General features: G+C 41.2%; 1 long non-coding RNA gene across 1 annotated transcript; it reads left to right on the top strand.

Annotated features, from left to right (window-relative positions):
• The first annotated feature begins 61 nt into the window (after positions 1-61).
• Positions 62-26,577, top strand: LOC129652891 (uncharacterized). Its single transcript, XR_008714828.1, has 3 exons — positions 62-287; positions 26,029-26,107; positions 26,310-26,577. It is a non-coding gene; the product is annotated as an uncharacterized LOC129652891 (long non-coding RNA).
• Positions 26,578-27,891: the final 1,314 nt, after the last annotated feature.

Below are 27,891 nucleotides of genomic sequence, written 5' to 3'. Positions count from 1 at the left end.
GAGTCCCGAGGCCCCGCCCCCCAGCCTGCAGCTGGGTGGGGTGGGCGGGCGCCCCCTCCGCGGGGCGGGATTCCGTTGCTCCGGGGCGCTGGTTACTGCTTTTTATGTGACTCGGCGACAAGCCGGGATGCCGAGTTCCTGCAAGTCCCAGCTCCCTGAGGCCTGTCCTGCGCGGTGCTGGTGCTGGTGCCCGGGAAGAGGTGAAAAAGGCAGGAAAGGTCTCAAGTGAAATGAGACTGCGCTTTAACGCCTCGCGGGGAGGCTGGAGCTTGAGTCAAGAATCCTTGGTCAGTAATCAGTGGCAACTTGCCCAAGTTTTGTTTAATTTTGAAAAGCAAATTATTTACTGAGCTGTTTTTGGCTGCCTCCTCGAAATAATACCTCAGGAAAAAAATGCGGAGCGTGTGGTGATTAAGAGCTAATTAAGAAAAAGGAAATCACTCTCGTTGAGTGTGAAAAATCATGAGGAATTTGTTGTTCTGCCTGAATTATTCTAGTGTGACCATTTCTCTTGTAAATTCATTGCTCAACTTTACATCTATCACAGGTCGTTTGAACCACCGCCTCTTCCTGAAAGAGAGGACATTTTGTCTCAAAATTAGTTACCGCTTCTCCAATAAAAAAGAAACTGACTAAGATTACAATAAGGAAGATAACCAACAGGATATTCTCGGTAAAACACCACATCCACACATGCACAGTACAGCCAAGTGTGATCAAATACCTAGAACCAAATGCTAATGTATAGAAAATAGAACAGAGGAGCATGTTAAACTACACCACAGAGATAGAATCAGCAAGATCTTGACTGTGGGAAATTCTGTAGGGCAACATCCTGAGTACTTTAATAAATAAAATGCAAGAGAAACAAAAGAGGGAAAACCGACAGATTAAAAGGGCTGCAAAAAACGTCAATCAACTGCAATTTATTGATTTTGTATTTTAAGTCGTTTACAAACTGTATTTACAGCATTTTAGTTTGTGTGTGTGTGTGCGCGCGCGGCTGTTCTGGGTCCTCCTTACTTTGCAGGCTCTTCTCTAGTTGCAGTGAGCAGGCTTCTCATTATGGTGGCTTCTCTTGTTTCAGAGAACAGGCCCTAGGGCCCCCGCGACTTCTGTAATTGCCACTCCTCAGCTGTAGAACACAGGCTCAATACTTCTGACAAGGGCTTAGTTGCCGGAGCCATGTGGGATCTTCCTGGGTCAGAGATGGAAGCTGTGTCTCCTGCTTTGGCAGGTGGATTCTTTACCACTGAGCTCCCAGGGAAGCCCACAGCTTATTCATCTTATTTAGATTATGATTCAAATTGTGAAAAGTTTTAAAAATTGACACGTGATCATTTCATTCAGATATTGATTAGATATGTGGTGATATTGAGGAGTTGTTAATTTAACTGTGATAATAGTGCTATATTATGATTACAGTTTTTTTTTATGGTTACAGTTTTATTTATTTATTTTTTTTTAAGACCGTATCTGTTAGTGTTTCATACCAGAGGTAAAAACCTCAAACAAACTAAAACAAATAATGGTGCATGCAGTTAACCATACAATGTTATACTATGCCTCACTAAAAATAAATGAGGAAGGTCTTTGTGTGTTAATATGAACTAATCTTCAAAATACACCATTAAATGCAAAACATTGAGCAGGAATGGGGAGTGTATGCATAATGCATATATAATATGTTTTTCCTTGGATATGCACAAAATAGGTTTAGAAAGACACTCAAGAAATGATTATATTTTAGGAGAGTAAGTAGAAATCTGAGGGAAAGGGTTGGGAGGGAATATTTTCACTTAGTTCTTTTCACCTTTTATATTTGAATTGAATATGGATTTTGACATTCTAGAGAAAAGGAGAAGAACTCAGTTACAGGCTTTTTGTGGGGATTAACAATATTTTAATTACACATAGGCATGCACACGCACTCAGCAGTGGCCACAGGACTGGAAAAGATCAGTTTTCATTCCAGTCCCAAAGAAAGGCAATGCCAAAGAATGTTCAAACTACTGCACAATTGCACTCATCTCACACCCTAGCAAAGTAGTGCTCAAAATCCTTCAAGCTAGGCTGCAACAGTATGTGACCAAGAACTTCCAGATGTACAAGTTGGATTTAGAAAAAGCAGAGGAACCAGAGATCAAATTGCCGACATCCATTGGATCATTGAAAAGGCAAGGGAGTTCCGGAAAAACATCTACTTCTGCTTTATTGACTATGCCAAAGTCTGTGACTGTGTGGATCACAACAAACTGGAAAATTCTGAAAGAGATGGGAATACCAGACCACCTGACCTGACTCTTGAGAAATCTGTATTCAGGTCAGGAAGCAACAGTTAGAACTGGACATGGAACAACAGACTGGTTCCAAATAGGGAAAGGAGTATGTCAAGGCTGTATATTGTCACCCTGCTTATTTAACTTATATGCAGAGTACATTATGCAAAATGCTGGACCGGATGAGGGACAAGCTGGAATCAAGACTGCTGGGAGAAATATTAATAACCTCAGATATGCAGATGATACCACCCTTACAGAAGAAAACAAAGAAGAACTAAAGAGCCTCTTGATGAAAGTGAAAGAGGAGAGTGAAAAAGTTGGCTTAAAATTCAACATTCAGAAAACTAAGATTATGGCATCCGGTCCCATCACTTCATGGCAAATAGATGGAGAAACAATGGAAACAGTGAGAGACTATATTTTCTTGGGCTCCAAAATCACTGCAGATGGTGACTTCAGCCATGAAATTAAAAGACGCTTGCTTCTTGGAAGAAAAGCTATGATCAACCTGCTGCTGCTGCTAAGTTGCTTCAGTCGTGTCCAACTCTGTGCGACCCATGAGACAGCAGCCCACCAGGCTCCCCCGTCCCTGGGATTCTCCAGGCAAGAATACTGGAGTGGGTTGCCATTTCCTTCTCCAATGCAGGAAAGTGAAAGTGAAGTCACTCAGTCGTGTCCGGCTCTGAGCAACCCCATAGACTGCAGCCTATCAGGCTCTTCTGTCCATGGGATTTTCCAGGCAAGAGTACTGGAGTGGGGTGCCATTGCCTTCTCTGATGACCAACCTAGACGCATATTAAAAAGCAGAGACATTACTTAGCTAACAAAGGTCCGTCTAGTCAAAGCTATGGTTTTTCCAGTAGTCATGTATGGATGTGAGAGCTGGACTATAAAGAAAGCTGAGTGCTCTTTTGAACTGCAATGTTGGAGAAGACTCTTGAGAGTCTCTTGGACAGCAAGGAGATCCAACCAGTCCATCCTGAAGGAAATCAGTCCTGAGTATTCGTTGGAAGGACTGATGCTGAAGCTGAAGCTGAAACTCCAATACTTTGGCCACCTGATGTGGAGAACTGACTCACTGGAAAAGACCCTGATGCTGGCAAAGATTGAAGGCGGGAGGAGAAGGGGATGACAGAGGATGAGATGGTTGGATGGCATCATCGACTCGATGGACATGAGTTTGAGTAAGCTCTGGGAGTTGGTGATGGACAGGGAAGTCTGGTGTGCTGCAGTCTGTGGGGTCACAAAGAGTCGAAAAGGACTGAGGGACTGAACTGAACTGATGCACATACATACATGTTTCTTTAGTTTGGGCTTTTAAAAGATCTTATTGTGTTGTCTTACTTTCATATCTTTTTCTTAAAAAAAATTCTGAATATCTTTTTCTGTGGGTCGTATATTGTACACTCTTTAAAAGATTTATTTATTTTTGATTACACTGGGTCTCGGTTGCTGCACACGGGCTTTCTCTAGTTGCAGCAAGTGGGAGCTGCTCTCTGGTTGCGGTGCTCAGGCTTCTCATTGCGGTGGTTTCTTTTGTGGTGCATGAGCTCTAGACCACAGGCGCTTCAGTAGTTGCCACTCCCAGCCTCACAACTGGCTCAACAGTTGTGTCTCTTAGGCTTTGTTGCTTTGTGGCAAGTGGAATCTTCCTAGACCAGGGATTGAACTGTTGTACCCTGCATTGCAAGGTGGATTCTTAACCACTGGACCACCAGGGAAGCCCTCATTTTCTTACTCTTGCCAGGGAGTTTGTCTTAAAACAATCATACCAGACATTCTAGAAAGGCACTACTATCCAGTCTGCTCTCAGAAGTTGTGGGTAAATCCCAATAGCTTCTGATGATAATTGGGAAATGTCAGACAATGTAGTTTCAGAAGACAATAATCATATTTTTGAAATCAACCTGTTCTTCCATTTGAATTTTTCATTTTCCATTAAAAAAAATTTTAATGAGAATTCATTTTTAAACATTGAAGCATAACTGATTTACAATATTGTTAGTATATTTCAGTTTACACTATTGTTTTGTTATACAACAAAATGATTCAGCTATATATATTTATCAGACTATTTTCCCTTATAAGTTATGACAAGATATTGAATGTAGTTCCCTATGTACATTCTTTTTCTAAAAATATTTATTTATTTATTTGGCTATCCTGGGTCTTAGTTGTGGCACGAAGAATCTTTGATCTTCATTGCAACGTGCAAATTCTTCATTTCAGCAAGTGGGATCTAATTCCCTGACAAGGAAACCTGCATTGGGAGAATGGAGTCTTAGCCACTGGACCACTAGGGAAATCCCCCTTGTGTAAATTGTTGTTGAGTATCTGTTTTATATATAGTAGTATGTGTTAGGAGAAGGCAATAGCACCCCACTCCAGTGCTCTTGCCTGGAAAATCCCATGGACAGAGGAGCCTGGTGGGCTGCAGTCCATGGGGTCGCTAATAGTCGGACACGACTGAGTGACTTCACCTTCACTTTTCACTTTCATGCATTGAAGAAGGAAATGGCAACCCACTCCAGTGTTCTTGCCTGGAGAATCCCAGGGACGAGGGAGCCTGCTGGGCTGCCGTCCATGGGGTCGCACAGAGTCGGACACAACTGAAGCGACTTAGCAGCAGCAGCAGTATGTGTTAATCCCATACTCCTAATTTATCCTCCCTCCATTTTACCCTTTGGTAACCACAAATTTGTTTTCTATGCTACAAGTCTGTTTCTGTTTTGTTAATAGATTCATTTGTACTATTTTTTTAGAATCCACATGTAAGTGATATAATATTAGTCTTTCTCTTTCTGACTTACTTAGCGTGATAATCTCTTGGTCCATCATATAGCAAATGCAATATTTCATTCTTTTTTTTTTGGCTGAGTTATATCCCATTGCATATAAATACCACACCTTGTTTATCCATTTGTCTGTTAATGGATAATTTGCTTCCATGTCTTGGCTATTGTACATAGTGCTGCTGTGAACTTTGGAGTACATGTATCCTTTTGAATTAGAGCTTTCATCTTTTATGGATATATGTTCAGGAGTGGGCTTGTTGGATCAAATGGTAGCTTTATTTTTAATTTTTTTTAAGGAACCTCCACACTGTTATCCATTGTGACTGTAAAAATTTGCATTCTCACCAACAGTGTAGAAAGATTCCCTTTTCTCTACACCCTCTCCAACATTTATTATTTGTAGACTTATTGATGATAGCCATTCTGACTGGTGTGAGGTTATACTTCATTGTAGTTTTGATTTGCAATTCTCTAATAATTAGCAACGTTGAGCATTTTTTCATGTGCCTGTCTTTCATGTGCCTGACATACATTTTTTCATCTGTATGTCTTCTTTGGAGAAATACTTATTTAGGTCTTCTGCCCATTTTTGTATTGTGTGTGGTTTGGTTTTTTTAATATTGAGTTGTATGAGCTGTTTGTATATTTTGGAAATTAACCACTTATTGGTCGTATTATTTGCAAATATTTTCTCTCATTCTGTAAGTTGTCTTTTTGGTTTTTTTTTTTTTTGATGGTTTCTTTGCTTTTAAGTTTGATTAGGTTTCATTTCTTAATTTTTGTTTTTGTTTATTTGCGTTGGGAGACTGATCTAAGAAAATATTGCTATGATCTGTGTCAGAGGATGTTTTGCCTGTGTTCTCTCCTAGGAGTTTTACGGTCTTATATTTAGGTCTTTAAACTATTTTTTGGCCACCTCATGCGAAGAGTTGACTCATTGGAAAAGACTCTGATGCTGGGAGGGATTGGGGGCAGGAGGAGAAGGGGACGACAGAGGATGAGATGGCTGGATGGCATCACTGACTCGATGGACGTGAGTCTGAGTGAACTCCGGGAGTTGGTGATGGACAGGGAGGCCTGGCGTGCTTCAATTCATGGGGTCGCCAAGAGTTGGACACGACTGAGCGACTGAACTGAATTGAACTATAGTCACCATGCTGTACATTATATTCCTGTGACATTTCTTTTATAACTGGAAGCCTGTACCTTTTGACTCCCTTCAAATCTTTTGTGTTTTTATAAACAGTAACAACCAGTTAAATAATGCAGTCAAATAGAAAGATACATTTATAACATAAAAAAGGACCTAAAAGCAGAAAAAGGACCTAAAAGCAAATCTAACAAAAGATGTATAAGATCTTTAAAAGAAAATATTAACATTTTATTGAAAGACATTAAAGACAAATGGTGAAATAGGCTCATAGATTGAAAGACTAAATACAACAAAGATGTCAGTTATTCCCACTCCTACGATTGATCTACAAATTCAATGTAGTTTTATTCAAAATTAGGTTTTGGTGGAACTTGATAAATTTGTATTAAATTTATGTAGAAGAGTAAAAGCAGAGAAGGCAATGGCACCCCACTCCAGTACTCTTGCCTGGAAAATCCTATGGACAGAGGAGCCTGGTAGGCTGCAGTCCATGGGATCGCTAAGAGTCGGATATGACTGAGCGACTTCACTTTCACTTTTCACTTTCATGCATTGGAGAAGGAAATGGTAACCCACTCCAGTGTTCTTGCCTGGAGAATCCCAGGGACGAGGGAGCCTGGTGGGCTGCTGTCTATGGGGTCACACAGAGGTCAGACACGACTGAAGTGACTTAGCAGCAGCAGCAGCAGCAGAAGAGTAAAAGGGTCAAGAATAGCCAAAACATATCTATAAAAGAACAGGTAAGAGAACTTAGTTCACCAGCTGAAAAATTCTTATAAAGCTTTAATATATAGTTTGAAGATAGCATATTAATAATATAGTGTAGTATAATAGATAGCATAGTAATAATTCAGGGATAAATAATATAATAATGAGACAGAATAGAGGGTACAGAAATAAGTTCTATCAGTATATAGAAATATAAGATCAGTGAGGAAAAGGAAAGATTTTCAGTAAAAATAGTGCTGGGATAATTGGTTATCAATATGAGAAAACATGAGATTGAACTTATATTTTATACTAAAATTAGTTCAGTGTATCTTATAGACTTAAAAGTGGAAGATTAAACTAAGAAGATTTTGAATAGAAGATATTTAGGGAAGTTTAGGAAGTGATTTCTTAAAAGAAGATGCAAAAAGCACAAACCACCAAGAAAACATATTTTAAAAGTAGACTACTTCATTAACTCTAGAAACTGTTCATCAGATGTCATCATGAAGGCTTCCATGGTGGCTCAGTGGTGAAGAGTCTGCCTGCCAATGCAGGCGATGGGGCTTTGGTTCCTGATCTTTGAAGATGCCACATACCGAGGAGTAGCTAAGCCCATGCCCCACAACTACTGAGCCTTGTGTTCTAAAGCCTGGGAGCTGAAACTACAAAGCCCACGTGCTGCAACTACTGAAGTCCTCATGCCTTAGAGCCCACAACAGGAGGGGCTACTGCAGTAAGAAGCCCGTGCACCACAATTAGGAGCCCCTGCAAATCCCATGGACGGAGGAGCCTGGTGGGCTGCAGTCCTTGGGGTCGCTAAGAGTCGGACACGACTGAGCGACTTCACTTTCACTTTTCACTTTCATGCATTGGAGAAGGAAATGGCAACCCACTCCAGTGTTCTTGCCTGGAGAATCCCAGGGACGGGGGAAGCCTGGTGGGCTGCCGTCTTTGAGGTTGCACAGAGTCGGACACGACTGAAGCAACTTAGCAGCAGCAGCAGCAGCAGCTCACCACAACTAGAGAAAAGCCTGAACAGCAACGAAGACCCAGTACAGCCGAAAATAAATAATAAAGTAAACAAAACTATTTTAGAAAAGTCATCGTGAAGAGTGAAAAGACAAACCATAAACTGAGAGATTTCCAACACATACAAATAATAAAGGACTAGTATAAAATACATACTTTAATATATATAAAGAACTCTTAAGAATTAAAAAGAAAAAAAGGAGGGGAGACTATAAGATAAAGAAGTAAAAACTAAGACTTTAACAGAAAAGGAAGCAGTAGTGTTGTCTCAGAGTCTAATCTGACATGCAGATACCATGTCAAGTATTTACAGCAGAGGGAATTTAACATAGGGCACGAGTTATACAGGTGATGGAGGAGTTGGGAGGCAGAGGGAATAGGGAGGACAATGTGGGAAAGTATTCCCATTCCCGCAGCTGGAAGGAGACAAAGGCAGGAGAAAGTGTTCTAGGGCCCCAAAAGGTAATACTACACAATGGAAGCTGCAATTGCAGTGAGCATGTCTGGGAAGAGCTCAAGCCACAGTCGCAGCAGGCAAAGCCCGGGGTAGAGAAGGGAGGGGAGAACGCCTTGGCTTCACCCTTCTGCCTTCAAGTGTCCTCCCCTTGGTGTTTCCTATTAACCAAACTCAGCCAGAATCCAGTTGACATGGGAGCCCATGGAGTGAGCCCCTCTATAGTACACTGCAGGAAAACATGAGGAATGGATCTGAGGGCACACGGGCATAAACTAGCACAAATGACCCAGGATGAAGTGAAAAATGTTCAACCTTATTATATCAATGACATGCAATTAAAATCTACAGTAAGATACCATTTTAGAAGTTCTCACTCCCAGCCAAACAACTACAACTGGTGGATGTTTTAGAGAACAACAGCTATTTAAAGTCTGTGGAAATTGTCCTAAGGACATACAGCAAATAAAATATTTATTCAAAAAGATCTACTAAATTTCAGCAAAAACAGCAAATGTCTACAGCACTGGAATGATGACCTGCTTTTACTCCCGTCAACCCAATCTCAACATAACAGATGCACCTCTCCAGGCAGCTGTGGCCAAGAAGATAAGGTTCCCTATTCCCCAGCTCCCAGTAAAGGGCTATAGTGTCTTCCTAGGAGGGACAGGTTGCCAGCATTTTTCATGCTTCCACCTACTGCCTCACCACAGTTCCATGTTGCAAAGGCTAAATTCCAAGAGAAATGAAGCAGGAAGTCAAGAGTATTCATCCACTTGCCATCTCATGGAGTGGGAGCTCTACAAAAGCTGAGGCAGACTGAGAATACTGGGCTCTCAATCATCCTCACATCAACTCGTTTGTATCCCTGGAAAGGGCCTCACATTTAACTGAATCAGATTGTGGAGCAACTTATGCTCGAGGACATTGTCAATAATAAGAGAGTTATCAGCCAGCAGTTAGACAAACCTAACAGCTGGGTGTAATACCAAAAGAAGCAGCCAACACATCAGGGAAAGGTATAATCAAAAAGTGCCCTGTGGTCTTCCCTGGTGGAAGAGTGGATAAGAATTCACCCGCCAATGCAGGAAACATGGGTTCGGTCCCTGGTTCGGGAAGATCCCACATGCCATGGAGCAACTAAGCCCATGCGCCGCAATTACTGAGCCCATGCTCTAGAGCCCATGCTCTGAAACAAGAGAAACCACAGCAATGCGAAGCCTGTATACCACTACAAGGAGTAGCCCCTGCTCGCTGCAACTGGAGAAAGCCAACGCACAGCAATGAAGACCCAGTGCAGCCAAAAATGAAAAAAAAATATTTTTTTAAAAGTACCTTGCTAATCACATTCTGAAGGAGATCAGCCCTAGGATTTCTTTGGAAGGAATGATGCTAAAGCTGAAACTCCAGTACTTTGGCCACCTCATGCGAAGAGTTGACTCATTGGAAAAGACTCTGATGCTGGGAGGGATTGGGGGCAGGAGGAGAAGGGGATGACGGAAGATGAGATGGCTGGATGGCATCACTGACTCGATGGACGTGAGTCTGAGTGAACTCTGGGAATTGGTGATGGACAGGGAGGCCTGGCGTGCTGCAATTCATGGGGTTGCAAAGAGTCGGACAAGACTGAGCGACCGAACTGAACTGAATCACTGAGTGACTGCAGAACCTCAGGGAAATGCCCCATGGTGAGCAACATTAAGGCCTTCACGATGATAGAGAAATAGGATTTACTAAAATAGTCCAGCCAAGGGACTTCCTGCGTTCCCAATGTAGGGGACCTGAGTTCCATCCCATCAGGGAATTAGGTCCCACATGCTGTAACTAAGAGTTCGAATGCCACAACTGCATCTAAAATATCCCAAGTGCTGCAGCCAAGACCTGGTGCAGCCAAATAAATTAAAAAAAGAAAAAGTCCAACGAATTCACTTAACAAACAGCTACCACAACAAACTCTGAGGGATAGGGGGAGGAGAAATCAGTATTGAGAGCTCCTATAATTATATTACCCAAGCTGTCCGTTTTTCAGGATTAAAAAAAAGAGAGAAGACATGCAAAGAAACAGGAAAGTGAGTATCATCCACACAAGGGGAAAAAGCAAATGACAGAAATTGTCTGTGAGAGGGCCCAGACTAAACAACACTTCACAGCTGTGACAATAAATATGCTTAAACAACTAAAGAAAACTGTGCTTAGAGAGGAAAAGGAAGGGGTGATGAAAATATCTCATCACATAGAGAATATAAATGAAGAGATAGAAATTATAAAAAAGAACTAAAGGGAAAGTCTGAAGTTGAAAAGTTTAAGACCTAAAATGAAAACTGCACTAAAGAGGCTCAACAGTAGATTTAAACTGACAGGAGAAAAATCTGTTGAATTTATAGATAGAGATGACATGACCTGAAGAATAGAGGGGTTTTTTTTGTTTTTTTTTTGTTTTTTTTTTTAATGAAGAAAAATGAGCAGAAACAGGGCAATGCCATGTGAATGTGAAGATAGACATCTACAAGCTGAAGATAGAGTTCTAGAGCAAATCCTTCCATCAGAGCAAAAGGAATCACCCTTGCCAACAGCTTGATCTCATGGTGTTAGCCTATAGAACTGTGAGATAGTAAATTTCTGTTAAGTTTCCCAGTCAATAAGTTTGCAGTAGAAACTAATACAGGCGCCAATCTGTCATCTGCTGCTAATCTCTCCAAAGTGAGTCTGAAAAATGTTTTAGCATAAACTTTGATTCCGCAATACGAGGGAGCTTTCAGTTAAGAAAAGTGTAAAACCTGTACAGGTTGGTCTTTTTCTTTTTAATTTGTCTGTGCTGAGTCTTTGTCTTTAGTTGAGCCGTGTGGGACCAGGCTCTGACCAGGGATTGAACCCAGGCCCCCTGCATTGCAAGCATGGGGTCCAAACCACCAGATCACCAGGGAGGTCCCTCAGGTTGGTCTTTGAAGTCATGCTCCATAAGCAAAAATGCTGACCTACGAGGGGTTCATGCACAGAACATACAGAACAGAGTTGCTTGCATCTTCTTTCACCTATGACACTATTTGGAAAATAGGTAACGTGATACTTTTCTGTAGCAAAACACTTCAGAAGAAGCTACTCTTGTGGCAAAATTGCTGAAGGAGTAGACTGGAGGAAAAAATCATTGTATTTCCCAAATGTATTTCTTTCTGTCAACCCTAGAGGTATTGAAGAGACACAGACTGTAAATTATAGTAAAACATCAGCGTGTCAGGAGGCAATGTATGGGAAAGCCCTGCAAGCATGACTCTTCCTCGCATGCAAGTAGACTTTCACTTGCTTCTGCTGAAGTTGCCAGATGCCTTCACTCCTTGATAGTCTGGTGCCAAGAAAAATACACATGTGTTTTCAGTGTAAGCAGAAATCTGTGTGAAGTCTCTGCTCATCTGCAGACATGGGATCAGAGAGAGGAATTCAAACTTGTGGAACGTGTGATCGATTTTGTGAGAACCTTCTCAGGCAACAGGTTTAAAAGCATAATCCTAAGTATATTAATGTTGGATACAAATTTGACTTTTCCTTTCGTTTAGGTGTTTTATCAGAGGCTTCAAAACTGTGAACGGGAGGGGATCAGGTGCTCCATGTCAGTCATGCCCAAAGATGATGCAAACTGCAAAGACTAGAAAGAAATGTCCTGGACTTCAGACTTCTGATAAGAGATACGTCACATGCTCCCCACGTTGTTATATATGAGGAAACTAATGCCTGCTGAGGGTAAATTTTGTTATTATTAGCTTATCACCCCCCACCCAAGTGTCTGTAAGAAGAAGCAAAGAGAATAATCAAGAAAAGTAATAGAGAGGATTCCTTGGGTGGTTCTGTGGTCCAATGCAGGGGCCCAGGTTCAGTCCCTGGTCGGGGTAGATTCCACATGCTGCAACTAAAAGACCCTGAGTGACACAACTATGACCCAGCTTAATCCAGTAAATAAATTTTTTAAAAAGTAATAGAACTTCTTAAATTTCTTTTGAGTGAGTTAGTGGTGGTGGGCTGGGCTTCTCTTCTCTGGTACACGAAGCAACCACATGCTCTGCTGAAAAAAAGCATTGTCACTTTGTAAATCCTGGCCAAGTGAGGAGGGTTTCATGAAACCATCCCTAGAGCTTGACTTTTGTGTCTGGGGACACACAAGGGCTAGTCCCTGCCTCGGGACTGACAATACCCAAAGGTTAGAGGTGCTTAGGAGCTGTCTGTGGACAGAAAGTCTCTGCAGGTAGTGGCTTTGCCAGCAGAGAAATCAGGTGAAATGGGTCAGAGTATAACATTTGACAAGGGCTGGATCTGCACCTTCATGGTTGCTGGCATGGCAGAAGAAAACTACCAGTAGTGTGGGACTCTGTCCTTTTAAAAAACCTGCCTATCACCCCCTCGCCTTCTCCCACCTTCCTCACCCTCCTCTCCTCCAGGTTGCTGCTACTGCTGCTAAGTCACTTCAGTCGTGTCCAACTCTGTGCGACCCCAGAGACGGCAGCCCACCAGGCTCCCCCATCCCTGGGATTCTCTAGGCAAGAATACTGGAGTGGGTTGCCATTTCCTTCTCCAGTGCATGAAAGTGAAAAGTCAAAGTGAAGTCACTCAGTCGTGTCCAACTCTTAGCGACCCCACAGACTGCAGCCTACCAGGCTCCTCTGTCCATGGGATTTTCCAGGCAAGAGTACTGGGGTGGGGTGCCATTGCCTTCCCCCAGGTTAGATGCCAAGAATCCTGCAAGAGGGGGTAGAGGAAAAGCCAGGAAGAAATATCCTCCTCCCTGCCTTTCTCCTCTGTAAACATCTAAGCCTAAATCAGGCCTGACCAGTAGAAAGAGGAAAGAAGCTTTTAGTCTAGTGAAACAATATCATGTTTACCTGGATCAGACTGGAGTTTTAAATACCCAAATAAAGGGAATTAATTTATTAGTGACCAAGAGAAACTGAAAGGCTCTGGGCTCTGCCTGAGTCTTCATCTGAGTCAGAATTCAGCAGAACAGTATAAAGGGCAGCTAAGAAGGAAAACATACTATCTACTCCTGTCAGCACTCTTCCACGTCCAGCTCCTCTGAAAGCAGTTGCGCTCTGATGACTCTTGTATCCTCCAGTGTCTCTGGTTGATGAGAAACAAACATCATGACTCAGAACAGGGGCAAAGGGCAAAGACTCGAAAGAAACGTCCCAGACTTCAGATCCCCTGATGAGAGATATGTCACACGTTCCCCATGTTTTGTATGAGGAAGCCAATGCCTGGGAAGAGTAAGTGGTGTGTCTTAGCTCATACAGCTTACAAAATGTCAGTAGCTCAGCTGGTAAAGAATCTGCCTGCAACGCAGGAGACCCTGGTTCGATTCCTGGAAGATCTACTCCCTTTGATTCCTGGAAGATCTGTTGGGACGATCTGCTGGAGAAGGGATAGGCTACCCACTCCAGTATTCTTGGTCTTCCCTGGTGGCTCAGCTGGTAAAGAATCCACCTGCAGTGTGGGAGACCTGGGTTCGACCCCTGGGTTGGGAAGATCCCCTGGAGAAGGGAACGGCTACCCACTCCAGTATTCTGGCCTAGAGAATTCCATGGACTGTATAGTCCATGGGGTCACAAAGAGTCAGACACGACCGAGTGACTTCCACTTTCACTTTCAAGAAGGAACCAAGGCTATCTGGCTCCAAATCCCAAATGGAAAAGGGAATGATCTGGAAGGGACTTGCACTGTGAGGAAGGTGGGGCTCAGGACCCTGTGAACACCATGAACCTGAGACAGAACGGTTCACAGGGTGAAGTAGTTGCCAACCATACCCATGAGTGGAGGAAATGGTGTGTAGCTTTTATTCTTTCCGAGTCTGGATTTTGCAGACTGAGTGACTGTTTTGTATATTTGTAATAAATATACAGGGGACTTAGAGCTTTTCAATGCGTTGAATTTTCTAGAAAACAGAGGCTGTTTTCTAGGCTTTTATTGATATAAGGCATGTCCAAAATAAAACCATAAAAGGCTCATGTCTTCCTAAAAATACTATGTTTCTGGTCCGCTGATGCCTGGAGAAGCATTAGAATTGGTACAGACCATTTCAGGGGGGGGAAAAATAGGAAGAAAGAAAAAGAGGAAAGAGTTTTTACATTATTGCCCATAAAATGTAGAGAGCCTGAACATGAACATACAGAAATTATTTCTTCTGGCAGATGTGTAAAGGAGCGTCTTTACTGTTTTTAGCCACAGCACTTCTGACACCAAATGAGAGGCTTTTTTTTTTTTTTCTCCTGACATGAAAGAGGTGGTGTCTTTTCCATCATTTCTTCTTCAACTTGCTGACATGACCTACCGAGAATTAGCATCAGATTCCACAGATTTAAAGGTTCAGTCCCCTCAGTGGTCCTCCACTTCAGATGTCAATCACAAGTCCTGGGCCTCATGAATGTTTGACCAAGCCCAGCTATAAGTTGGGGGTTCCATAGCCCCTCCTCAGGTTTGATAATTTGCTAGAATAACTCACAGAACTCAGGAAAGTGCTTTACTTTTCTCTTTTTTTTGGCTGCATTGGGTCTTCGTTGTGGCTTGTGGGGGTTTCTTCTGTTGCCGAGCATACGCTCTAGAGTACTCAGGCTCTTTCATTGAGCTGCTTTCAGCTTAGTTGCTCTGTGGCATGTGGGATCTTAGTTCTCTGACCAGGGATTAAGGCTGAAAATTCTAACTCTCTAATCATGCCCTGGCCTTTCTGGTGACAAGGCCCATCCTGAAGCCATCTAGAGCCCTGCCAAGAAACACTTCATTAGGAAAAAAAAAAAATACACAGGATGACTCAAGGAATTCCAAGCCATTTAGGAGCTCTAAGTCAGGAACCAAGAATAAAGATCAAGTTTCAGTTCAGTTCAGTTCAGTCGCTCAGTCGTGTCCGACTCTTTGCGACCCCATGAACTGCAGCACACCAGGCCTCCCTGTCCATCACCAACTCCCGGAGTTCACCCAAACCCATGTCTATTGAGTTGGTGATGCCATCCAACCATTTCATCCTCTGTCGTCCCCTTCTCCTCCTGCCCTCAATCTTTCCCAGCATCAGGGTCTCTTCAAATGAATCAGCTCTTCGCATCACGTGGCCAAATATTGGAGTTTCAGCTTCAACATCAGTCCTTCCAGTGAACACCCAGGGCTGATCTCCTTTAGAATGGACAGATTGGATCTCCTTGCAGTCCAAGGGACTCTCAAGAGTCTTCTCCAACACCACAGTTCAAAAGCATCAGTTCTTCGGCACTCAGCTTTCTTCACAGTCCAACTCTCACATCCATACATGACCACTGGAAAAACCATAGCCTTGACTAGATGGACTTTTGTTGGCAAAGTAATGTCTCTGCTTTTTAATATACTGTCTAGGTTGGTCATAACTTTCCTTCCAAGGAGTAAGCGTCTTTTAATTTCATGGCTGCAATCACCATCTGCAGTGATTTTGGAGCCCAGAAAAATAAATAGGTTAGGGTTAGCTGCTCTTGCTAAAAAAAGATTCTCCACATCAAACATTTAGAGGGACATATACCCTCCCTCAGTCCTCAAAAGGATGCTATTTACCCATACCTATCAGGCTCAGGAGGTAAAAGTGCTCTAATAATTTTTAAAAAACTTTTTAATATAGCCTTCCTGCCCCAGATTATTTTACGTATGTATGTACGTATGTATTTGGCTGCATTGGGTCTTAATTGTGGCATGCAGGATCTTTATTGCATCATGCAAGATCTTTTCTGCATTTACAATGGAGAAAAGACAATCTCTTTAACAAGTGGTGCTGGGAAAACTGGTAAACTACCTGGAAAAGAATGAAACTAGAACACTTTCCAATACCATACACAAAAATAAACTCAAATGGATCAAAAAGATCTAAATGTAAGACCAGAAACTGTAAAACTCCTAGAGGAAAACATAGGCAACTCTCTAACATAGGAAAACTCTCTAACATAAATCACAGCAAGATCCTTTATGACCCACCTCCCAGAGTAATGGAAATAAAAGCAAAAATAAACAAATGGGACCTAATTAAACTTAAAAGCTTTTGCACAATGAAAGAAACTATAAGCAAGGTGAAAAAAAAGCTTTCAGAATGGAAGAAAACAATAGCAAATGAAGCAACTGACAAAGAATTAATATCCAAAATATACAAGCAGCTCATACAGCTCAATACCAGAAAAATAAATGACCCAATCAAAAAATGGGCCAAAGAGCTAAACAGACATTTCTCCAAAGAAGACATACAGATGGCTAACAAACACATGAAAAGATGCTCAACATCACTCATTGTCAGAGAAATGCAAATCAAAACCACAATGAGGTACCATCTCACACTAGTCAGAAAGGCTGCTATCAAAAAGTCTACAAACAATAAATGCTGGAAAGGATGTGGAGAAAAGGGAACCCTCTTACACTTTTGGTGGAAATGCAAACTAGTACAGCCACTATGGAGAACAGTGAGGAGATTCCTTAAAAAACTGGAAATAGAACTGCCATGTGACCCAGCAATCCCACTCCTGGGCATACACACTGAGGAAACCAGAATTAAAAGAGACATGTGTACCCCAGTGTTCATCGCAGCAGTGTTTACAATAGCCAGGACATGGAAGCAACCTAGATGTCCATCAGCAGACAAATGGATAGGAAAGTTGTGGTACATACACACAATGGAATATTACTTAGCTATTAAAAAGAATGCATTTGAGTTCTAATGAAGTGGATGAAACTGGAGGCTATTACACAGAGTGAAGTAAGTCAGAAAGAAAAACAACACCAACACAGTATATTAACGCATATATATGGAATTTAGAAAGATGGTAACGATGACCCTATGTGCAAGACAGCAAAAGAGACATGGGAATAAAGAACAGACTTTTGGACTCTGGGGGAGAAGGCAAGGGCAGGATGATTTGAGAGAATAGCATTGAAACATGTATATTATCATATGTGAAACAGATGACCAGTCTAAGTTCGATGCATGAAACAGGTGCACTGGGACAGCACAGAGGGATGGGATGGGAGTTTGGGATGGGGGGACACATGTACACCTGTGGCTGATTCATGTCAACGTATGGCAAAAACCACCACAATGTTGTAAACTAATTAGCCTCCAATTAAATAAATTAATTTACAAAACCTTTTTAAATAGCCCTCCTGCCCCAGATTATTTTATGTATGTATGTATATAAGTACGTATGTGTTTGGCTGCATTGGGTCTTAGTTGTGGCATTCAGGATCTTTATTCCATCATGCAGGATCTTTCACTGTGGCATGGGTGCTCTGTAAGTTGTGGCTCTTTGACTTAGTTGCTCTTCAGCATCAAACCCAAAGGCCCCTGTATTGGAGAGTGGATGCTTAGCCACCAGACCACCAGCGAAGTCCCTGCCCTAATAATTTTTGAATGCATTTACTGGTGACATGTTTTGAAATGACTTTGATTATAATAGGAGCTTCTCTTCATAGCCAACCAACCTATTATTTGAAAACCATGTTAAGTCTTGTGCAAAAAACTCTTTCATCATATCATCTTACAGAAAACAATTGATATAAGCAGTAATTCCTTAAAACCACAAACTTTGAGGTTCATAATCTTTGGGAACAAGAGCAGACAATGTACTCAGGCACCATTCCTTTCCCTGGGCTTGCCCTTGAAACTGTTCATCTATGCTGTGTGATCAGATAAGGGAATCAACTAACTTTATATAACCTTTGCTAATTTAAGCTGAGATTTGTCCTACTGATCAACAAAGATATTCTGGAGTGCCTGGTGAGATGAATCACCACCATTCCCAGTGGCCACTGGCTTGTATTTGTTTTGTTTTGTTTTTTTCCCTAGGCAGTTATTTTGTCAAATTATATATTTAAGCCAAAGAATTTCCCCTCCTTCCCTATGTGAACGTCCGACTAAAAAGGGAGCTGCTGTGGTTAAAGTTTAAAAGTTGACCAGCTGTAGAGACATAAAAAATAATAGATGTTAACAGAGGAAAAGGAAGAGAAGAATGGGCAGTTATTTTTGATGAGTACAGAGTCTCTGTCTGGACTGGTAAGTGGATAGCAGTGATGGCTGCATAACATTGTGTGTATACACAGGGCCACTAAATTGTACAGCTAAAGATGGCTAGAATGGCAAATTTTATGTATATTTTATGACAACAAAAGAAATGAATAGGGCCTCAGAGAAATATGGGACACCATAAGCTCATCAACATACATGTACTGGAAATACCAGAAGGGGAGGAGAAGTAGGAAAAAAAATTTTTTAAAAAGCTGAAAACTACCCAAATTTGATGAAAGACAAAGAAATCTAAGCTCAGTGGACTCCAAGCAGAATGAACACAAAGCAAAGAGATCCTGACCCAGGCACATCACAGGAAAAATGCTAAAAGACAAAGAGAAAACTTTGAAAGAGCAAGAGAAAAATCACACAAAAGGAGACCCCAAAGGATTAACAATGGACTCCTCATCAGAAACAATGGGGACTGGAAGGCGGCGGGATAGCATATTCCAAGGGCTGGCTGGGCAAAACACTGTTAAGCAAGAACTAGATCCCAGGGACTTACTTCCCTGGTGGTCCAGTGGTTGAGAATTTGCCTTGCAATGTGAGGGACGTGGATTTGGTCCCCGGTCAAGGAGTTAAGATCCCACATTGCTGTTGGTTAACTATGCCTGGTGCTGCAACCACTGAGCCCATGCATCACAACTAGAGAGTTCACGCACTGAAATGGAAGGTCCCGAGTGGCGCAACTAACATCCCACGTAGCCAAATACATACATAAATCAATCAATCAATATTAAATAAAACAGAAGGTCCCGCGCACCACACTAAGGGAACCTGTGGGTCACAGCAAAGATCAAAGACCTTTGCAACTAACACCTGGCCCAGCCAAATAAATAAATATTTAAAAAAAAAAAAAAAAAAACCAACAAACCAGATCCCACATGCAGCAGCTAAAAGTTTGCATGCCACAACTAAAAAGATTATGAATGCCACAACTAAGACCTGGCACAGCCAAATAACAAAAAGTAAATAATATTTAAAAAAAACTATCTTTCAAAAGTGAAGACATAATGTAGAGGTTTTCAGGTAAACAAAAACTGAGAGAATTGCTACTCAAAAAGCCACTTGCTAAGAAGTATGGAAAGAAGTGCTTTAGGCTAAGAGCAAACGATCTCAGAATGTAACTGAAGTCCACATGGAAAGATAAATAGCCCCAGTATATGTCAAATAATGATGAAAGACAGCATAAATGCTTATTTGTTTTCCTTGCTCCTCTTAACTGATTTTAAAAGCAATTGTGTGTGTTTGAGTGTGTGTGTGTGTGTGTGTATATATATATATATATATATATATATATATGTAAATTGTATTATTGGGCCTATAACATATAAAAATGTAAAATATTTGACAACAACAGCACAGAAGATATAATGGGAGCAAAGCTGCCTTGGATTAAGGACATGACACCAGATGATAACTCAATTCCACAGAAGCAAAGGAAGAGAACTAGAAATGGTAAATAAGGAGGCTAGTATAGCAAACTTTATATGTAGTTTCCTCTCAGTTTCTTTATAGGCATAAAATTATATAAAGTAACAATTATAAGTGTATTTTTGTAATGTATATAGATGTAACATGTAACAATAATATTAGGTTGGGGCAAACATAATTGCAGTTTTGGACCATGAATTTTAAATCACTGTAACGAGGCTCATTATAACACATCTTTATTACTCAAAATAGGAATCATTACAATCAACGCATTTTTGCCAATGAGAAATAAGTTTGTTTATTCCTGTGTCATAAAATCCATGCATTTTCTTCATCCCAGTGGTTGTGGAAGCGTTTTCCTTGCAAAAAGTTGTCAATATGCTTGAAGAAGTAGTAGTTGGTTGGCGAGAGGGCAGGTGAATATGGCAGATGAGGCAAAACTTCGTAGCGCTATTTGTTCAACTTCTGAAGCGTTGATTGTTGTGATATGAGGTCAGATTTGTTGTGGAGAAGAATTTGGCCCTTTCTGTTGACCAATGCCGGCTGCAGGTGTTGCAGTTTTCAGTATATCTCATTGATTTGCTGAGCATACTTCTCAGATGTAATGGTTTCATTGGGATTCAGAAAGCTGTAGTGGATCAGACCAGCAGCAGACCAACAAACAGTGACCATGACCTTTTTTTAGTGCAAGTTTGGCTTTGGGAAATGCTTTGGAGTTTCTTCTCAGGCCAGCCACTTAGCTGGTCATTGCTGGTTGTCGTATAAAATTCACTTTTTGTTGCATGTCACAATCTGATTGAGAAATGATTTGTTGTGGTTGTGTAGAATAAGAGAAGACGACACTTCAAAATGACAATGTTTTTAATTTGTGCTCAGCCACGAGGTACCTATTTATCAAGCTTTCTTACCTTTCTAATTTGCTTCAACTGCCAAACAACCCATTGAATGGTCAACTTTGAGTTCTTTGGCAACTTCTGGTGTAGTTTTAAGAGAATCAGCTTCAGTGATGGCTCTCAATTGGTCATTGTCAACTTCTGATGGCCAGCCACTCTGCTCCTCCTCTTCAAGGCTCTGCACTGTACGTTTGTTAGCAGTTCTTGGGCCAAATGCGTTATTGAAGTTGCAAGTTGTCTCTACTGCTTTATGACCCATTTTGAATTCAAATAAGAAAATGCCTTGAATTTGCTTTTTGTCTAATATAATTTCCATGGTTTAAAATAAATATAAAATAAACAGCAAGTAATAAATCATTAGCAAAAAAGAGAGATGCACATTAAAATGATGTATAACATAACCACATTTATTTAAGAATGTATTCCAATGTCAAAGGGCAAAGTTCAACAGTGCAAGAACTGCAATTACTTTTGCACCAACTTATCAGCATGAAATGGAGGAAAAAGAAATAGCTATATATTTCTACATCTTACTGGAATTAAATTAGAATAAATTTAAAATATTCTAATTAGTTAAGATGTATATGTTAAGTTCTAGTGCATCTACAAGAAACATAACAAAAACACACAGTGAAAAACTTAATGGAATTAAAATTTTACATAAGAAAATATTTATTTAATGCAAAAGGAAGCAATAAAAGAGGAATAGTGTGAAAAAAGAGATGGACCATACAGAAAACAAAAATTAAAAAGCAAACATAAATTCAAGCATACCAATTTTATTATTAAATGTGAATGGATTAAACAATCCAATAAAAAGGTAGAGATTGACAGATTAGATTTTTTTTTAAAAAAAGATCCAATTACATGGTGACCACAGGAGACACACTTCAGATTTAGAGATACAAATAATGAAAATAAAAGAGTGAAAAAAGATATGTGTGCAAACAGCAATCATAAGAAAGCTGGACACAATAGACTTAAAAAAATTGTTACTAGAGTTAAAAAGGGACTTTTTTTAAAATGGGACATTTTATAAGGATTGAAAGGTTAATCTATTAGGATATCCATCTAAGAACAGAGCCCCAAAATACGTGACGTGAAACTGATAAAATTGAAGGGACAAATAGAAACTCAATAATAATAGCTGATCGAGATGACAATACCCCACTTCCAATAATGGATAGAACAACTACACATATGTTCCACAAGGTAATAGAAGAACTAAAACTTCAAACCCACTTTAAACCTCAAAAGCCATAGAACACTCCATGAAAAAACAATAGAATACACATTCTTCTCAAGTGCACAAGAAACATCCTTTAAGATATACCACATTTTAGGCCATAAAGCAAGCCTCAAAATGTTTGTAAGGATTGCAACATGCTAAGTAAGTTTTCTGACCACAATCAAATGAATTAAAGTCAAAAGTAGAAATTTTGGGAATTCACATGTGTTCTGGATATTAATTCCTTATCAGATATATGCTTTGCAAGTATTTATTCCCATTCTGTGGGCTGCCTTTTTAAAAAATATTTATTTCTTTGGCTGCGTCTGGTCTCAGTTGTGGCACGAGCAGTCTTCATTGTGTCTTGTGGGATCTTTTGTTGTGGTGCAGACTCTCCAGTTGTGACACGTGGGCTCTGGAGTGTGAGGGCTCAGTAGCTGCGGAGCTCAGGCTTAATTACCCAAGGTATGTGGGATCTTAGTTCCCTGACTAGGGGTCGAACCGGAGTCCCTGGCATTGCAAGGCAGATGGTTAATCACTGGACCACCAGGGAAGTCCCCAATACTAGCATTTAGACTGATTTTTTTTTTAATTTTTATTTTATATTGGGGTTTAGTTTTACAATGTTATGTTAGTTTTGGGTGTCCAGCAAAGTGATTCAGTTATCTATCTATTTATATGTATATCCATACATATATCCATTCTTTTTCACATTCTTTTCCCATATAGATTATTACAGAATATTGAGTAGAGTTTCTGTGCTACAGAGTAGGTCCTTGTTGATTGTTATATATGGTAGTGTATACACATTAATCCCAAATCTTTTTTAAAATTTTTATTTTTATTTTTTTAACACCAAAAACATTTTGTCTTGGGTATGAATGGATACATGTATGTATGGCTGAGTCCCTTTGCTATTCACCTGAGACTATTGTTAATTGGCCATACCCCAATCCCAAACTCTCAATTTATTCCCCCACCTTTCCCTTTTGGTAACCATAAGTTTGTTTGTGAAGTCTGTGATAGACTAGTTCTTTTTTCTTTTTTTAATTTTAAAAAGTTTATTTATATTAAAAATAATTATTTATGGATTTTTGGCTGCACTGGGTCTTCGCTGCTTTGTGTGGACTTCTCATTGTGACGGCTTCTCTTGTTGTGCAGCACAAGCCCTGGGCACGAGGGCTTCGGTAGTCGCAGCTCATGAGCTCAGTAGCTGTGGAGCTTTGTTGCTCCGCAGCATGTGGAACCTTCCCGGACCAGGGATTGAACCCATGTCCCCCGCATTAGGCAGGCAGATTCTTATCCACTACACCACCAGGGAAATCCCTTTGAGCCTCTCTAAAAAAGTTATTTTAAAATGTCTGTCTAGTATATCTGCCATTAGGCCTTTTTAAGTTCTGTTGATTTATATTTTCCTCTTTAATGGGCTGTAAGTATAAGCTTACACTTATAAGTATACTTATATCCTGTTTCTTTGTATGCCTTGTGGGCTTTTGTTGTTGCTGAAAACTAGACATTTGAATCTAATAATGTGGTGACCCTGGGAATCAATTGTTTTTATATGTTTATTTTGATTGTGGTAGGCTCTTTCTGTGCTGAGGCTCTGGCTGAGGTGTAAACTTAACGTCTTTTCAGTTCTTTATTTGAGCCTTTCCCTTGGCATACCTCGTCACTTTCTAATTTTCTCTGTACATATCGAGGTTGTTAAATGTCTTAGTCTTTAAAGTGTGGCTTTTAGACAGTAACAAAGAGAAAGATGAAGGAGTGTTGGGGAAAGGAGTGCTGGCTTTTTAAATCTCAGGGCTTCCCTTGTGACTCAGATAGTAAGAATCTGCCTGCAATGCGGGAGACTGGGTTTGATTCCTGGGTCAGGAAGATGCCCTGGAGAAGGAAATAGCTACCCACTCATACTACTATTCTTGCCTGGAGAATTCCATGGACAGAGGAGCCTGGTGGGCTACAGTCTGCTGCTGCTGCTGCTGCTAAGTCGCTTCAGTCGTGTCCGACTCTGTGCGATCCCAGAGACGGCAGCCCACCAGGCTCCCCTGTCCCTGGGATTCTCCAGGCAAGAACACTGGAGTGGAGTGGGTTGCCATTTCCTTCTTCAGTGCATGAAAGTGAAAAGTAAAAGTGAAGTCGCTCAGTCGTGTCCGACCCTCAGTGACCCCATGGACTGCAGCCTTCCAGACTCCTCCGTCCATGGGATTCTCCAGGCAAGAGAACTGGAGTGGGGTGCCGTTGCCTTCTCCGGGGGAAGTTCTGAAGAGGCTCCTCTCTTTATTCTACCAGGTATAGCTCAGGTCCTCCTTCCTTTTCAGGTCCATCAGCCCAAGGTGGAGAAGGATGAGGGCTGCCAGACTGGTTTCTGTCCCATGGCTCTCAAGGAAGTACTGTTGTTGTTCAGTCACTCAGCTGTGTTTGACTCATTGTGACTTCATGGACTGCAGGACGCCAGGCTTCCCTGTCCTTCACTATCTCCTGGAGTTTGCTCAGATTCATGTCCATCGAGTCAATGATGCCATCCAACCATCTCATCCTCTGTCGTCCCCTTCTCCTGCCCTCAGTCTTTCCCAACATCAGGGTTTTTTTCCCCAGTGAGTCAGCTCTTCGCATCAGGTGGCCAAAGTATTGAAGCTTCAGCTTAAGTCCTTCCAATGAATATTCAGGATTAGTTTCTTTTGGATTGACTGGTTTGATCCCCTTTCTGTCTGTCCAAGAGACTCTCGAGAGTCTTCTCCAGCACCACAATTCAAAAGCATCAGTTCTTTGGCACTCAGTCTTCTTTATGGTACAACTCTCACATCAGTACATGACTACTGGAAAATCCATAGCTTTGACTATGTGGATCTTTGCTGGCAAAGTGATGGCACTGTGGGGCAGTGCAAAAAGTCCTGTGAAATATTAAAAATATCAAAAGCAAAAGTTTTAAAATATTAAAAATAAGCTTCTCCAGGAGGCTAGAAAGGCTGTAATAGCAAATTGTTTTCTGTGGTTAAAAAAATATATATACATACTTAAAGTAGGACTTAGAGGAAATACATGTAGCCAGTGCAATATATATTCTATACTTCTATTTCCTTAGTCATATCTATTGCTCTATATAAACCACGATTTATTATTAATTACCTGCTTATTATGCGCTGAGCACTGTTAACTCCTTGACATTCATTGCTTTATTATCCTCTTATAAGTAAGACACGGGCTTCACTGGTAGCTCAGCTGGTAAAAGAATTCACCTGCAATGCAGGACACCTTGGTTTAATTCCTGGGTGGGGAAGATGCGCTGGAGAAGGGATAGGCTACCTGTTCCGGTGTTCTGACTCAGACAGTAAAGAATCAGCCTGCAATGTGGGAGACCTGGATTGGGAAGATCCCCTGGAGGAGGGCGTGGCAACCCACTCCAGTACGCTTGCCTGGAGAATCCCCATGGACAGAGAAGCCTGGCGGGCTACAAAGAGTCAGACACGACTGAGCAACTAAGCACAGCACAAGGGAGGCACAAACTGCATTTGCTTTGGGAATGAAAGGCCACTGTTGTGGCAGCACCTAGGGTTATAGAACCTGGATATCTAAAGAGTTAAGGCACTTTCTTGAAAGCTTGCTGCAATCCTTCAAAGGAAGAACAAGCATTTTAGGTCCCCTTCCCTTCTTCCCTCACTCCATCTTCTGTTTAGCCTTGAAGTTTTAGCAGTTTTCCCTGTGTCTTAAGACAGAGAGACACACCTTAGGTCATCCCAGGAGCCAGTATTACTCGTTACACTGCTGCTTCAGATTCCAAGTAGAAACTGACTTTTGTTCAATGCAAAGAACCCAGGAAAAAAGAATCGAAGGAAATGTAAGAGTTGAGGAGATTGAAAGCTCTTTGGTTGAATATTTTTCTATGAACAAAATTGACTGAATTTGGGGGAAGTTCATCCTTGATTTGTACTCCTTTTCCAGGCGTAATTTGGACTTTGTGCTCAAACATCCACATTGTTTTTTCTCCTTACAATTTCCTATAATTTTGCTTTCAGGAAATGACTCACCAATACCAGAGCAACACAAGCAAGTTAAAATATTTTCTGGATGAAAGAATCACCTTTAATGGATCCTGTAAGTGTTGTTTCAGGAATTAACATGAGAAAGGTCATGAGTAGAGACATCCTTTTATTTTTAAAGCAACAATACTGGTGAAGTTCGTGGTTTCCCAAAATGTGCTTTCTACACAACTGAACCACCTGAGGGGTACAAAGAATTCCATCCTGATCCACCCTCCAAAGACGGGGAGATACACAAGCTGTCTTTCTTCTTCTAGGTTTCTATGGTAGCTTGATGACCAGAATGCAGTGATGGTGTTGGAGTAACTGCTAACACTGCTGTCGTCCTCATCTTTCAACATAAATTCATCTGTGATCTCTTTTCTGAACATCTAAGTTATGAACAAAGTAGGTAAAGTGTGTCTCAAAGAGTGTTTCCAGTCATGTCGTTTCTAGTAATTCCTTATCAGTTACATCTTTGTGAAACAGAGGTGAAATTGATTTGCATGGTTTTATTTCATTGAAATTTTGAATACTTAGTTTTGGAGCTGGAAGGAATTTTGAAAAGAGAACTAGTCTTCTTCCCCAGCAGGGCAAGAGAATTGGTATCACTTCTTTTGTATTGATCGGTAGCCAACTTTGTAATAAAGTGACCGTGTTAGTGGCCTCTGACCACATCTATTGCCAGGACTGCCTTATTTAAGATTATGGGTTCTCAGAAGTTGGACACGACTGAGTGACTAAGCACACACACACACACACACACACACAGAAGCCTTAAAAATATTTTTTACCCATATGCCTAATGTAAATGCATTACCAAAAAACTTCAGGACAAAAGTTGCCTCCTTAAAGCCTAGTCTTTCCATGATTTTAAGCTTTGTATATTACTCTTAACATCAGTGATTCTGGCATAGACTGTTTCTGGTTGATGTATGAAATCTATATATTTATTGAATTTGAAGAATTAATGTAATCTAGAGTCCCACAGCTCCCAGACATTTTAGAATGTAGCAGAGTGTAGCAGCGGAGAAGGCAATGGCACCCCACTCCAGTACTTTTGCCTGGAAAATCCCATGGACAAAGAAGCCTAGTGGGCTGCAGTCCATGGGGTCGCTAAGTCAGACACGACTGAGCGACTTCACTTTCACTTTTCACTTTCATGCATTGGAGAAGGAAATGCCAACCCACTCCAGTGTTCTTGCCTGGAGAATCCCAGGGACGGGGGAGCCTGGTGGGCTACCGTCTCTGGGGTCGCACAGAGTCGGACACGACTGAAGAGACTTAGCAGCAGCAGAGTATAGCAGGAATACATAAGCTTAGGAGGCAGGGTTCAAATCACACTTAGGTGACATTGTGGCTATGTTGCTTAACCTGAGTTTAACTTCCTTATAGACAGTAAAACCTGCTTTATAAAGCAGCTACTGTTTTGTGCTTACCCGCTCAGTCATGTTCAACTCTTTGTGACCCTGTGGACTATAGCCCGCCAGGCTCCTGTCCCTGGGAATTCTCCAGGCAAGAATACTGAAGTGGGTTGCCATGCCCTTCTCCAGGATATCTTCCCAACCCAGGGATCGAATCCAGATCTCCCACATTGCAGGCAGATTCTTTACCATCTGAGCCACCAGGGAAGCTCAAGAATACTGGAGTGGGTAGCCTATTCCTTCTCCAGGGGATGGATCTTCCCTACCCGGGAATCGAACTGGGGTCTCCTGCATTGCAGGTGGATTCTTTTACCAGCTGAGCTACCAGGGAAGCACTTACAAAGCGGCTGTGAGGATTAAATTAACAAAATAAACTGCTTTTAAGAGGTGGTAGCTATTAGGATGGCATTTAAGATGGCTCCGTCATCTTCCGTGT

This window comes from Bubalus kerabau, chromosome 5, assembly GCF_029407905.1.
Source record: "Bubalus kerabau isolate K-KA32 ecotype Philippines breed swamp buffalo chromosome 5, PCC_UOA_SB_1v2, whole genome shotgun sequence".
In the NCBI taxonomy this organism is placed as follows: domain Eukaryota; kingdom Metazoa; phylum Chordata; class Mammalia; order Artiodactyla; family Bovidae; genus Bubalus; species Bubalus kerabau.
Note: the sequence above shows the minus strand (reverse complement) of the source record. Positions and strands in the feature narration are given on the sequence as shown.